This window comes from Impatiens glandulifera, chromosome 5, assembly GCF_907164915.1.
Source record: "Impatiens glandulifera chromosome 5, dImpGla2.1, whole genome shotgun sequence".
NCBI classification, from domain to species: Eukaryota; Viridiplantae; Streptophyta; class Magnoliopsida; order Ericales; family Balsaminaceae; genus Impatiens; species Impatiens glandulifera.
In genome coordinates this window covers 34,414,999-34,427,738 of record NC_061866.1, presented here as the reverse complement: position 1 = coordinate 34,427,738, position 12,740 = coordinate 34,414,999, and positions in this window count along the sequence as shown.

Genomic DNA, 12,740 nt, shown 5'->3' with positions numbered 1-12,740 from the left:
CTTGACGACAACATGTTCAACTACATCATATCTTGCGACTCTACCAAAGAAATTTGGGACAAACTCACTCAACTCTGTGAAGAAAATGCGCAAATCAAAGAGAACAATATGACGGTTACCACCCAACAGTTTAACAACTTCAAGATACGTCCAGGAGAGACGATGACTGAGTTTGATGCAAGATTCAGTCAAATTGTCACCACCCTATCCATCCTTGGCAAGACCTACATCAATAGAGAGATTGCTATAAAGGTCATACGAGCTTTACCCAGGGAGTGGGACATCAAGACTATGGTTATGAAGGAGTCCAAAGACCTCAATAAGATGGATCTCTTCGACTTGCTTTCCGATCTGAAGGCCTATGAGTTTGAGTTGAACTCGAGGAATGACGAGGAGCACTCCACATCCGCTATCATTACCAAGGCTTTGGTGTCTTCCGAGGAGTCACCAGTTGCCAATGAAGAAAAGGCGTCTGCCCAGTAGCTCAGCAACGACGCAATGGCTCTTCTCGTGAAGAAATTCGGGAAATACATGAAGAAGAGCATTCCTAACTCAAGCTCTTCAAATAATACCAATGATGATAAAACTAAATCGAAAGCTAATGTTAAGTGTTTTAACTGTGGTATTCTAGGTCATTACAAGTCGGAGTGCAGAAATCCGAAACATGATGAGAAGAAGAAAGACAATGAAGGCGAGCTGAAGTCCCTCATGGAGGCTGACATCAAGACCAAGTGGATGCAAAGTGACTCAAATTATTCATCATCCAGCGATAATGATGATGAAGAGGCTGCTTGATTCATGGCAAGAGAAGAGGAAGATTCTAAGGAATCTGAGGTGATACAGGAAAGCTGCAGGAAGGAAGATTGGAGCATAATATTTTAAAGACATGCTCTAGAAGATCTACAGTGGCTCATGCCACTTCAAAGGATTAAATGTTTTCTTCCTTAAAAATATTTTTGGTCTTGAGGACCTCAAAACATTTGTTTATTCTTTCTGTACATGCATTGATTAAAGGGAAATCTATTGTGTAAATAAAGATGCACTCAAACGAAAACTTTAATCGGTCTACTAGACGAGGAAGTCTAAAAGAAAAGCAAGTACTTAGACGTATAATTACTTACACAATCTAATGTGAAATGTCTTGGTGTAAAACCTACGCGGTTAGACGTTTAAAGTCTAATAGACGTTCAAATGTTTATAAGACAAGAGTAGTTGGACACTCACATCTAACCAAACACACGTCTAATACATGATTTTCATGTGTAATTAGACGTATACGTCTAATAGACGTTTAGAGATCTATACGACACGTGATTAGACGCCTGTGTCTAACAGACGTTTAGTCCACATAGATTGTAGAAGTAAGTAAAACATCTAACTACGTGTGCTATTAGAGGCTTCATCTTCAGAAGGAATTAAGGACAACTATCCTTTATGCGCCGTCATCTAACTTTCCCGCTCAAAATATTGAACAAGTCATCTCCTAGTACCTTGAAGACGCGTGTCTCTCAATGTTAAGGAGAATGACTGATATACTCTCTAAATTAATGATGACTACCTTTGGGAAATGGCGTTTAAACATTAATTGGTGGGCTCCTCTTTGTCAAATGTGACGGTTAGGCCATGTGACTGTTGGGATTCTATTTAACGACATCGTGCATGCGTCTAAAGTCTTTACACTTACTAATTTCTTAAGAACCCTAGTTTTCTCTAACTTCTCTCTAAGAAATCGTGTTCATCTTTTTCATATTTTCTCAAATTGCTAACATTAAAATTACTCTTGGTCACTACACTCTATAAGTGGATTTTGCCTCGGTTTAATCTTTCGATCAACATGATGTGGTTGATATGTTTCGTTCCTTGGAATATTTTGGTCTCAGAAAGTATCTCGGCGGCCCGTTTATATTCTACGAGAAGGAAGTTTGAGAGTTTTTCAAGTCTGCGGTCTTGGTCGGAGAACCCATCACGGCGACTGTGAATGAAACGCCTATATCCTTTAATGAATCTACCTATGTTGAATTCTTTGAACTTCCAACGTAGGATCATACCTTTAATTTTGCATTTCTGGCAGAAACTATCTCGGAAATGAAGATTATTTTATCAAAAGACGGTTCTGCAATAAGGCTTAACGGGAAGAAGAAGGCTTTAAAGCCGCATTTCATTCTCTTGAACTACATTGTAGAGAAGGCTCTCCAAAGAAAAGTAGGTTCGTTCGACCTGTATATCCAGGATTGCTTCGACTACATGACGTCCATCTTAAAAGGTATTTAAGTAAACTGGGCTTCTACTCTCTTTTCAAATCTATGTGAGTCAATTTACTCCAAGAACAAGGAGACTGTGGGCTTCGCAGCCCAACTCAGCGGATTTCTGAAGCATTTGGGTGTTCTTATGGGCGATGGTGAGGCTATTAACCCGAGTCCCATATACACTAATTTCTCTGTGAAGAGCGCTCTTGCGAGAATGAATCTCTCAAAGGAGATGGATTCTGGCTCTTCCAGCCAATAGACAGGTGGCCAGTCGGTCACTCGATCTAAAAGACAGACTACTTTTGTGCTGTCTACGGGGGAAAAACGAACCAAATCAGTAATGGAGTCTGTGGTGAGCATGAATAGCTAGAAGAGCTCCCTGAAAAAAAATTCTAGAGTAGTTGACTCCAGGGCAAGAAGAAGTTTTCCTCCTATTGTTGTCGTTCCTATTTCGTCACTTTCTCCATCCCCCAGCCCATTGAAGAAACTAGCTAAGTCATCTGGTCCTGCTGTAGATCAGAAGAAGGAGTCCAAGGCGTCCAAAGCATTTGGTGCGTCTAAGGCGTTTAAGAAATCCAAAAAGGGTGAAGGAAGCTCTATAGGAGGTAGTTCAAGAGGTGGAGCTGCCAAAGGAGTTGCTGCTAGAGGAACTCAATCTAAATGAAAAGCTGTAGAAGAGAATGAAGAAGGTCTAAGACCACGAAAGAAAGGCTCGGGTCGTGGAAGCCACAAAGGAGGTGGAAGTAGTGGAGGCCGAGGTGCTATCACTCGATTTGAGGACCTTCTAACGGGCAATCCTCTTCTAGGAGAATAAGCTGATCCAAACGTGAAAGGGAAAGGACCATAAATCTATTTCTTTGCTTTTCATACTTTAAAACTTATGTTGGGATATTTTTGTGAACTATTTTGATTTTAATCTTATTTGATGGGTGTTTATATTGCTTTATTTAAGATGGCATGGTTTTAATATCATCAAAAAGAGAAATTTTCAGGATTAAATGAACTCAACTGATTTTGATCATTTAGCTTAACTCATCAAAAAGGGGGAAATTGTTGGGAAAAATTAAGTGAAGAGTTAGTTAACTTAGAAGAAATTGTTTGGAAAAACTAAGTAAAGAGTTAATTAACAGAAAAATGCTAAATATTGATCAATTGACTTTTGATGATGTTTAGATATGAACTAAGCTAAGTCGTCTAATTGTTTCTATGTAGGTGCATCAGATTTGGCTAACTTAGACGTGGTCTAAGTAGGCTACTTAGACGTGTTGTTAGTTAGACGTGGTAGTCTAATGGGATATGTAGTTAGACGTGCCAGTCTAATAGATACGTAGTTAGACGTGCCAGTCTAACAGATACATAGTTAGATGTGCCAGTTTAACAGATACGTAGTTAGACGTGTCAGTCTAACATATATGTAGTTAGACGTGTCAGTCTAATAGATACGTAGTTAGACGTGTCAGTCTAACAGATACGTAGTTAGACGTGTCAGTCTAACAAATACGTAGTTAAACATGTCTGTCTAACAGATACGTAGTTAGACGTTGGCGTCTAACTCCTTCAGATTAGTCTGAAGTGATTCGAAGTTAGACACTACAGTCTAACTTCATTAGACATGGTTGTCTAATGGGATGTGTAGTTAGACGTAGCAGTCTAACTCCATTAGACTCGGTGGTCTAATGAAACTCGTTTTTAGACGTTGACGTCTAACTCCCTTAGACTTGGTAGTCTAATGGAGCACGTCTAACCCACGATCAACTAGATGTATGCTACTCCTGATCCACTTCTCCTTAAAGTCCAGTACGCCAACTATTTGCATCAAATGAACGGCACGTACACAAATATTCTTCCCACTACTTGTTCAATATAGGACAGTTCCAGAAGGATATACGGCGCACTACCGTTCAGTACGGCCACGATCTATGAGCACAGAGTCTGATGTACTCTTATACTATGGAGACTTTCCAATGGGCGCTTGCCATGTGTCCATGAAGAAGATTCGACCGTTTGGTGTCCTTCTATTAAAATAGATGCTCAAGGACAACGACCGAATGCCTCTCTCTCTCGCTCTCTCTCTTGCTTACTCTCAGTCTACCAGCTATCGAATCGAATTCTTACTCATCGCTCTTGCACTTACAAATTGTACATCATTTTGCAAGTTCAAGGGAAAAAATCAAAAACACTGTCTAACTGAGAAATATTATTGATCATATTGTAAGTTGAACAAAGTGTGTTCTGTTCAACAGAGTGTTAGCTATTCAGTCATCTGTATTTGATTCAAAGAAGTTTGAGTGAAATCCTTCTAGTTGTTGGAAGAAGGGGTGATGTAGGAGAATTTTCTCCGAACATCCATAAACAAATTGCTTTGTTCTTTTCTTGTGTCTTTCATTATTCATTGGTTCAAAGCTTCAAACCCAAACAAACAGTTCCGCACTTGAAATCGTTTCAAGAGTTTGTGAAGGTTTGTGAAGAATAAAAAGTGATATTAATCCCTAACAGGATTTCTATCAATCCGTTTATCCGAAGTTGCTAATAATATCCAGACCCCCTTCTCTATTGATTGCACTGATCCTATCAAAATGGCTATCCCGATGATTATCGCAAGAGAAAAACATATTGATTCTCACAAATATACCTCGAAAGCCCCAAAAATACTAATTTCGGAAGGTAGAAAGTTGAAACTCTCTCTACGCTCTATTAGGAATAATCAAACTTTCGAAGGATTGCGGACCACAAAAAAAGCAACCAAAAATATAGTTGAACGAGACTTCACATCTTTGTCACCATCCTTGTGAATTAAGAGTTTGGATAATCGTCTACTCGAAATTTAATTTATCATCTATATCTTAACATAGGAGGAAATGGAACATGGGCTCTTTGAGCAATATAATCTCTACCGATTAAAGGAATGCTCGTAGTTAAGTCCCGAACACATTTCGAATCCAAATTACCATGATTCATGGTAAGAATTAAGGTTTCTTCTGTTTTCAAACATTATTTGAAACATAATTGGGAATGATCCATCCCCCAAGTAGCTTTTATCAAAGCTCCCCACACGGTAGACAAATAAGGCACCATAAAGTATGACAAAGTAACATGCATCCCTTCCTTGTGACGGAAGATGACAAAACTCTCGATCGATATTTCCACCATATGTGAATGACACTTTATCAAAAGTAGAAGAGATAATCTGCTAATCAGAGCAGCTCCTCTTATAAACAATCCCTAACTGAATTATGATTTTTTAGCCTAAGTGTGAAGGTCACTTTGTATAAGACCTCTCTAAAGCACTATCTATTGATAGACCTAATAAGTCATTGTTATGATTCATAAAGCTCTATTTTAATAGGCATCAATAAAGGTCATTGTGATAACTTATCCCCTCTGAGTGATTGTTACCACCATCCCCAAGTAATCCCTATCTTATCATAGGCATCCATAGAAGTCATTATTATAACCAACCTCCAGCGGCAAATTCCATCTTTTGATGGACATAGCGTGACTATTATCACTATTCCCTATGAGAATCCTATTTGTTGATAGGTATCCAAAAATAAGTTTTACCTGTAGTTGATAAGACTACTCCGCGGTCAAGTCCTATATTTTGTTAGACATTATCAATCATTGGTATGATAGGATTATTATAGTAATCCATTCCCAAAAAAACTCTGTCATCCTATAGACATGTAGTAAGACTGTTGCGATAGTCTATCCCCAACAAGATTTAATCGACGAATGATCGTGTGGAAGTCCAACCTATGAATCATTTTTATGATTCATCACTAGCATCTGTTGCCATCTAGGTTCTATCCTTCTACTTTATAAGTTGTAGTGCAAATTTCAAAATGTTCAAATCTTGAACGCACATTTTCTAAAAACAAAGTTTATTTTATTAAAATTCAGTTCGAGAGGGACATTATGTAAGCATAAAAATTTGATATACCCTAATTTATAATAATATTTTGAATTTTTTAAATTCAAAATAATTAAAAGAAGAGATTGAAACTAAATTAGGATTAATTATTGGGATTAAAATATTGTATTTATTTTAACCAAACTAAACCTAAAAATATGTTAAAATAATTTAATTGTGATTTTAAACATAAATTATGCATAGTTTATGGCTTAAAATAATTAAAATACCCTCAAATACACAAAAAAAATACCCTAAAATAAAATAAATGAACATAATTTTTATTATGTTATAAAAAATATTTTGTGTATTAATTTGGTGAAGAAAAATGAAAAAAAAATGGTTAAAATTAGATTTCATATAACCTTTTTTATTAAAAATAAAAATTGATAATCTAGTGTGGCCGAAAATAAGGGAATCGACTGCAGCAGGATTTGTATCTATTGGATTAGCACTGGATTTTTATCCAGCGCCCAAGAAGAAGTCACGCATCTGGTTATAACCAAGAAAAGCGCGCCAGGGTCCACATATGATTAGCTAACGGTACGCTAACCCCATTAGCCTAGACGCCCGAATGCTAGATGGAATGCCTATCGATGGTCGGAACGCCAACGACGCATTCATTTCAATAAAACTACATCATTTTATTCGTCTTTTCTGATGATACATGGTGAACGTCGGAGGATCGCACTCGACGTCGGTGATCCTTCTAGAAGTTCTATCTTCTCCGTTTCTCAACCTTATCCCTCCATTTTTTCACCAACGTGCACGTCTCTCCCTCACCTTCAATACACCTAGGATAAGAAGTCAAAACGTACCTTAGAACTAGGGTGGCGAGGACAAAACAAAAACGAAGATAAAGAGTTTCAAAAGCCAAATTCAATACGAATTCGACTTCGAAACAGACTAAGATTGAGTATAAATACTCCCTAGGTATTCTTCTTCCAAGCCATCGAACAAAATCCAATAATCACGGCCTGTTTGAAGATTTCCATTAGAGCTCCGGTGACTGGTTTTTGAAGAAATCATTTCGGTAATCTAAACTTCGATCTAGAGTTCTGAAAAGGTTCCTAAAACCTATTGGATTCTTCTCCAATCAATATTATGTTTCTAGATCTACTGTAATTTAAATTTTGATTCAAAATTGGAAATAATCATGTTTGATTGGGTTGATCTTATTTAGAGTTCAATTTTGTACTTTCTATACTTGAAATCAATCCCTAGATTATTTTTAAGCTTTCTAATTAAAAATACATCAATTCAACTCGAATAAAAAACCCAAATTTGATTTGAAAATCTGGAAATTTTGAAATTCATGTTCTTGAGCTTTTAAGCTTAAATTTTGATTCAAATAGTTGACTAACATGTTTGTAAACATGTTAGGATGATTTTCAAATGATATTACATACATCTCGAACATGTTTGATAGATCTGAAATATCATAAAATAAAGTTTAAATTTAAGTTTAAAAAGTTGTTACAGAACTTGTTTAATGTTCTTCTTTTGGTCATGTTCGACTGTAAACATCATTTCGAAGAAGTTGGAAAAATAATTAGGCCATGAGATGGCCTAATTCAAAAGATACAAAATTTTGCCTTAAAAATCATTTTGAAAAATCAATCGTTATAGACTTCGAATGATCGGGTTTAGGATTAGGGTTATGATCTGTACATCCACATGAACTGTTAGCAACTTACTTATCATGTTTCCATGATCTGTATCAAAAGATACAAATATTTAATTTTCATTCCAAATGAAGAACACTATGTGTTCTTGGACCGATGATCGAGAATCCTCGATCCAGACCAAGACTTAGGACCGAAAAAATTAGCCTATGACTGGTGTTCTTGAGTGAGGACTGATCCTTAGGACCGATGTTCTTGATCTAGGACCGAAAAATACGACTAATGATTTTCACCTAGGACCAAGACTCTAATGACCTAAAACCGAGAATTTAAGATCTGGGACCGAGACTCCTAGACCCAGGACCGAACGATCCAAGTTTAGGACCAAGCCTCCCAAACGCCAGGGCCGAACACTCTATCCCTCTGACCGAGTATCCCGATCCCTAATCTAGAGCACCCTCGATCTAGACCGAGCCCATCTGGTCTTTGACTAGTAAAAATGAACCCAAGCTTTAGGACTCCGGTCTTAAGGCCTGTTTTGTCCACTTTTCAAAACCAAAATTATTTTTATAATTTTGGAACCCCAATAATTTTCAAATAATTTCGAGAGGTCAAAAAATGATTTTAAAATATTTCTCAAACAAATATTTTGACTAAGTCCCCGTTTAAAATTTATTTTTAAATTGTAATACTAATTTAATATTTTTTAGATGTTATACTTAATCTTAAATAACCTCAATAGTAGGTACGCACTTCTAAATAATTTTGTAAAATTATTTACGTAATCTAAACTTTTCATTGTTTATGAACCCCAGACTACTAATTAAAGAAAATAAATGTTATAAATAATTATTTTGATAGCCAGACTTTATTTTTAAAAATAAAGCCGTTTACAACGGGCGCGGAGGAAATAGCGCAAAAGCTCTTTCTCGAGCGTAACCAAATAATGAACCCCTTAGGGAAACTCTAGAACTCTGGTATATAGTATGCTTATATACGTACATTTTACTGATTTTTCTAAAATTATTTGGCGATTCTATTTTCAAATAAATAATCTTTTCTTAAATTAATTTTATTTGATTAATTTAAACTTGATTTCAAATCAAATCATCATTTGATTATAACAAATCCCCAGATTATTAAAGTTTGAATAAAAAATAATTATTTTTACATAATTGATTTTAAAAAGTTGTCAGGTATTGTCAAAATCTTTAAAATAAAGTTTTATTTACAAAAAGATATCTAACACGCAAATCAATATTGAAACACATCAAACTTCGAGCCACCCTGGATCCTCTGTATTGCCATGTGTCATCACATGTGCTAAGCTACGGGACCAAGGAATTTTCTTGGGGGTTACAACCTTATTTATTTATCCATATCTTATACATTACCAAAAGTTTCGGTATAGAAAAATTCATACATTAACTGTACTTTGATTATGAAATATCATTATTTCGATATGGTATCGATATATATACACTTCATAAAAAAATACAATCTGTCAATTTTATTTCACAAATTTTCTAGTTAATAGTGAGGAACCAAATAACTTTCTTGCCTCATCGTCTCGTTCGTCAATATTGTTTGACTTTTATCACTCATTTGTTTCGTAGAGTATACTCAACTTACAAATTTTTAATAAGTGATTTTCAACCCTTTAGTACTTTTAAAGAACATTTGGAATCTCAACTTTATAGTACTTACATACTTGATTGGTTGTATTCTTTTATGAACAAACTCTCTTGTCTTCTTTTCATAGTGTTTCTAAAATATACTCATACCATATTTAAGAATTACAAAGAGTTTGGTTTGGTTTTGAAGTTGTTCTTACTCTCTTTCGAGTTGTGAACTCTTGTGTTTTTGATTTTATTGTATTTAGTATTTGAGATGGACATAACAACATATTAGGCTCTATTGAGTCTCTTATAAAAGAAAACAAACTTTATAGTGAAATAAAATTAGTTTCATATATCTCGTAAAATAAATATCTATGAATTACATATTGAATAATATTACAATATAATTATTTTTTATTTAATTTTTAAATATTATATTTTTTAATTGAATTACCATCGAATCTACTTACAAATATGTTTTGAGAAGAAAATAAATTTATTAAAATTAATTAATTCGTTGATAACAATTTGATTTTGATGAAAACTTCTTAATACTTATGCAAAAATAATTTATTAAATGAAAATTAAACCATAATAATTTATAATTTTATTAGTGATTATTTATTTCTTAATAAGTATTATATATATATATATATATATATATATATATATATATATATATTTAATTTATAAATATTATTTCAGTATATAACGATTTACTAAAATTTTGAAAATCTTATATTTTACCTTATCAATATTTGCGGTATCGGTATAATACCTTATCTTTTTTTCGGTATAGCGAAAAATCGATATTTTTGATATTATGTGGTACGGTATTTTCGATATATAAGATAATTTTGATAATTTTCCTACCCCTAACTTCATTACTCTATAATATATATTCACTTCTATTTTATGCAAGCCTTACAAAAAATTAAATTAAAATAAAATACATTCCTTATATTATATCAATGTTATTCCCTTTAATATATATTATCAATGTATATTTAACATGTAATATGTTTATATACAAGTTTCCGTTTATATATCCCTTAAAATTTAGCAACTATTAAATAATTTTCTTTATCTAGACTGCTTACATGAGCATGCACATTTTAGGAGAAGTTAGAATCACATGATCCTTTTTAAAAAAAATATATTCTATTTAGTAGTTAAGTAAGTTTGAATGTTTTCTTTAAAATAAATACATTCAATTCCATTTTTTTAAGACATATTATATGAATGTTATCTTTTTGCCAGGTTCATAATATTAGCATGTCAAATAAAGACTAAAGAGTTATCTATTTTTATTTGTAATATAGGATACTAGCTTAAATCTACCGTTATGACAATTTAATGTGTTTTAAGTTAGAATTGAATTCGTAAATTTTGATCTCTTAAGAACCAATTATTTTGTAAGCTACGTTATTGAATTACATAAAGTTATAATTTATTAATAAACTGTAAGTGAGTTTAACTTTTATTTGAAGTGTTTCTTTCACCTACACTATACAAATGTTCTTATATTAATCCATAAGATCTAGGTAATTAATAATAAACTTTTATAATATTTATTTTTTATTTGATATAGTAATTAATTTAGATGAAAGGCTAAAGTTTCCATAATTCCTGCATTGGCCATCCTTACCCACTAACAAAATCCCCATCCAATTATTATAATTAATTTATATCTTCTGAGACAGCTAGCTGTGTAGGGTACATGAATGATTGTACGTCTCTCAATCTATTCCAAATAATTGAGACAACTTGAAAGTTTATTCAAATTTTTATTAATTTCTTACATTACACATTTCTATTCTCATATAACATTATAACCCCACTTAATTTCATTTGTTGTTTAAAATATTAATTTTAGTTTAGCTAGTAAATTTTGACCCCTCAAAAAATTGACATTGATGATACAAGCATTTTGAGAATATAAATCCTTCCCCAAAATATTCAATCTAAACCATTAATAATTGATTCCACCAAAATATGTAGTTAGTTAATCAAGAATAGGTGGAATAGTGATTAAATGCTTCATATATTCCCCACCTCACATTGGCCGCCCAAGATACAAAAGAAAAAAGGATAATGATATTTAGTCCACATATATTTTACTTTTAAAAAGAAAACTGGAAAAATCAAAACCATAAGAGTACAAGTCACCCGTCTCTTACCACTTAAGTACTATATGTTGGGTCGAATTGATATTCTAATAATATAAATAATACTTTTTCAAAATATTTTTATTAAAGTTTGTCAAACATGTAATTACAACTTTAATATCAATTTCAATTTCAATTTCTGCAAGTCTAAACATACCTTAATAGTCCATGGAGAACAACACAATGACTACTATCAAGCATTCAAATCCAAAAACAAACATGAAAGAATAAACAAAACCCAATCCAAGAAGCATTCGGATTCTAAGGCAAGATATGATCAAGACTGTCTCATAGTTGTGCTAATTATTAAAGAAGAAAGAAGACCAAGCAAGCCTATAATTGATAATTCCAACATCTAAGCAGTTTTATGCGACTTGTTTTAAGCATTAAGATTTCGGCTGAGTTGACTAATTTAGATTTCTATTTACTTGGGTCATCCATCCAAAATGGAATTTTCACATGTTTACATTATGAGGAAGCATTTAATAATTTATATATTCTCTCTTTTCCTTGAATGTTTTAATTATATATTAACTCATGACAATATATATGTACTAAATTATTAATTATCTATAGTATATGCACATTTTGTGATTTATGTTTTTTTTATTATAAAATCATTGGTTAGATAAAAAAAAGACCAATGTTTACAATCCTCAAATCCCATCCCACAATAAAAAAATAATAGAAATTAGAAATAGAGAGTAATTAAATGATGTTAGTTTACCTTGAAGGGATACTTATATAGGATATAATGTTTTTCAACAATTCTAATTTCTTGGATTAGTCACTTCAATATTTTTAAGTTGTTAAAATAAGGATGAGATAAATGTTGATGTATTAACATTTAGATATATTATTTTTATTATCCTTTTTAGCACTTAAAAGTATTTTAATTTATTAGCACATAAAGGTCTTTCGGTCTTATTATAATTAATAATTATATAAATTATTTCATTGCATTCATTTTATTTATGCTTGCTAATAAGAAATATTAACTTCTCTCTTTATCTTATCATGGTATCATAACCTCCATTTATGAATTCTCTTTGTTCAACCTAAAACTTCCAATTTACAACTTTCGATCTGGATTTGGTGTTGGAGTCTGCAATCGTCAATGATATTTTTCGTTTTTGTTTCCTTTTGATTAGTTGTTTCTCTAACTGAATTTG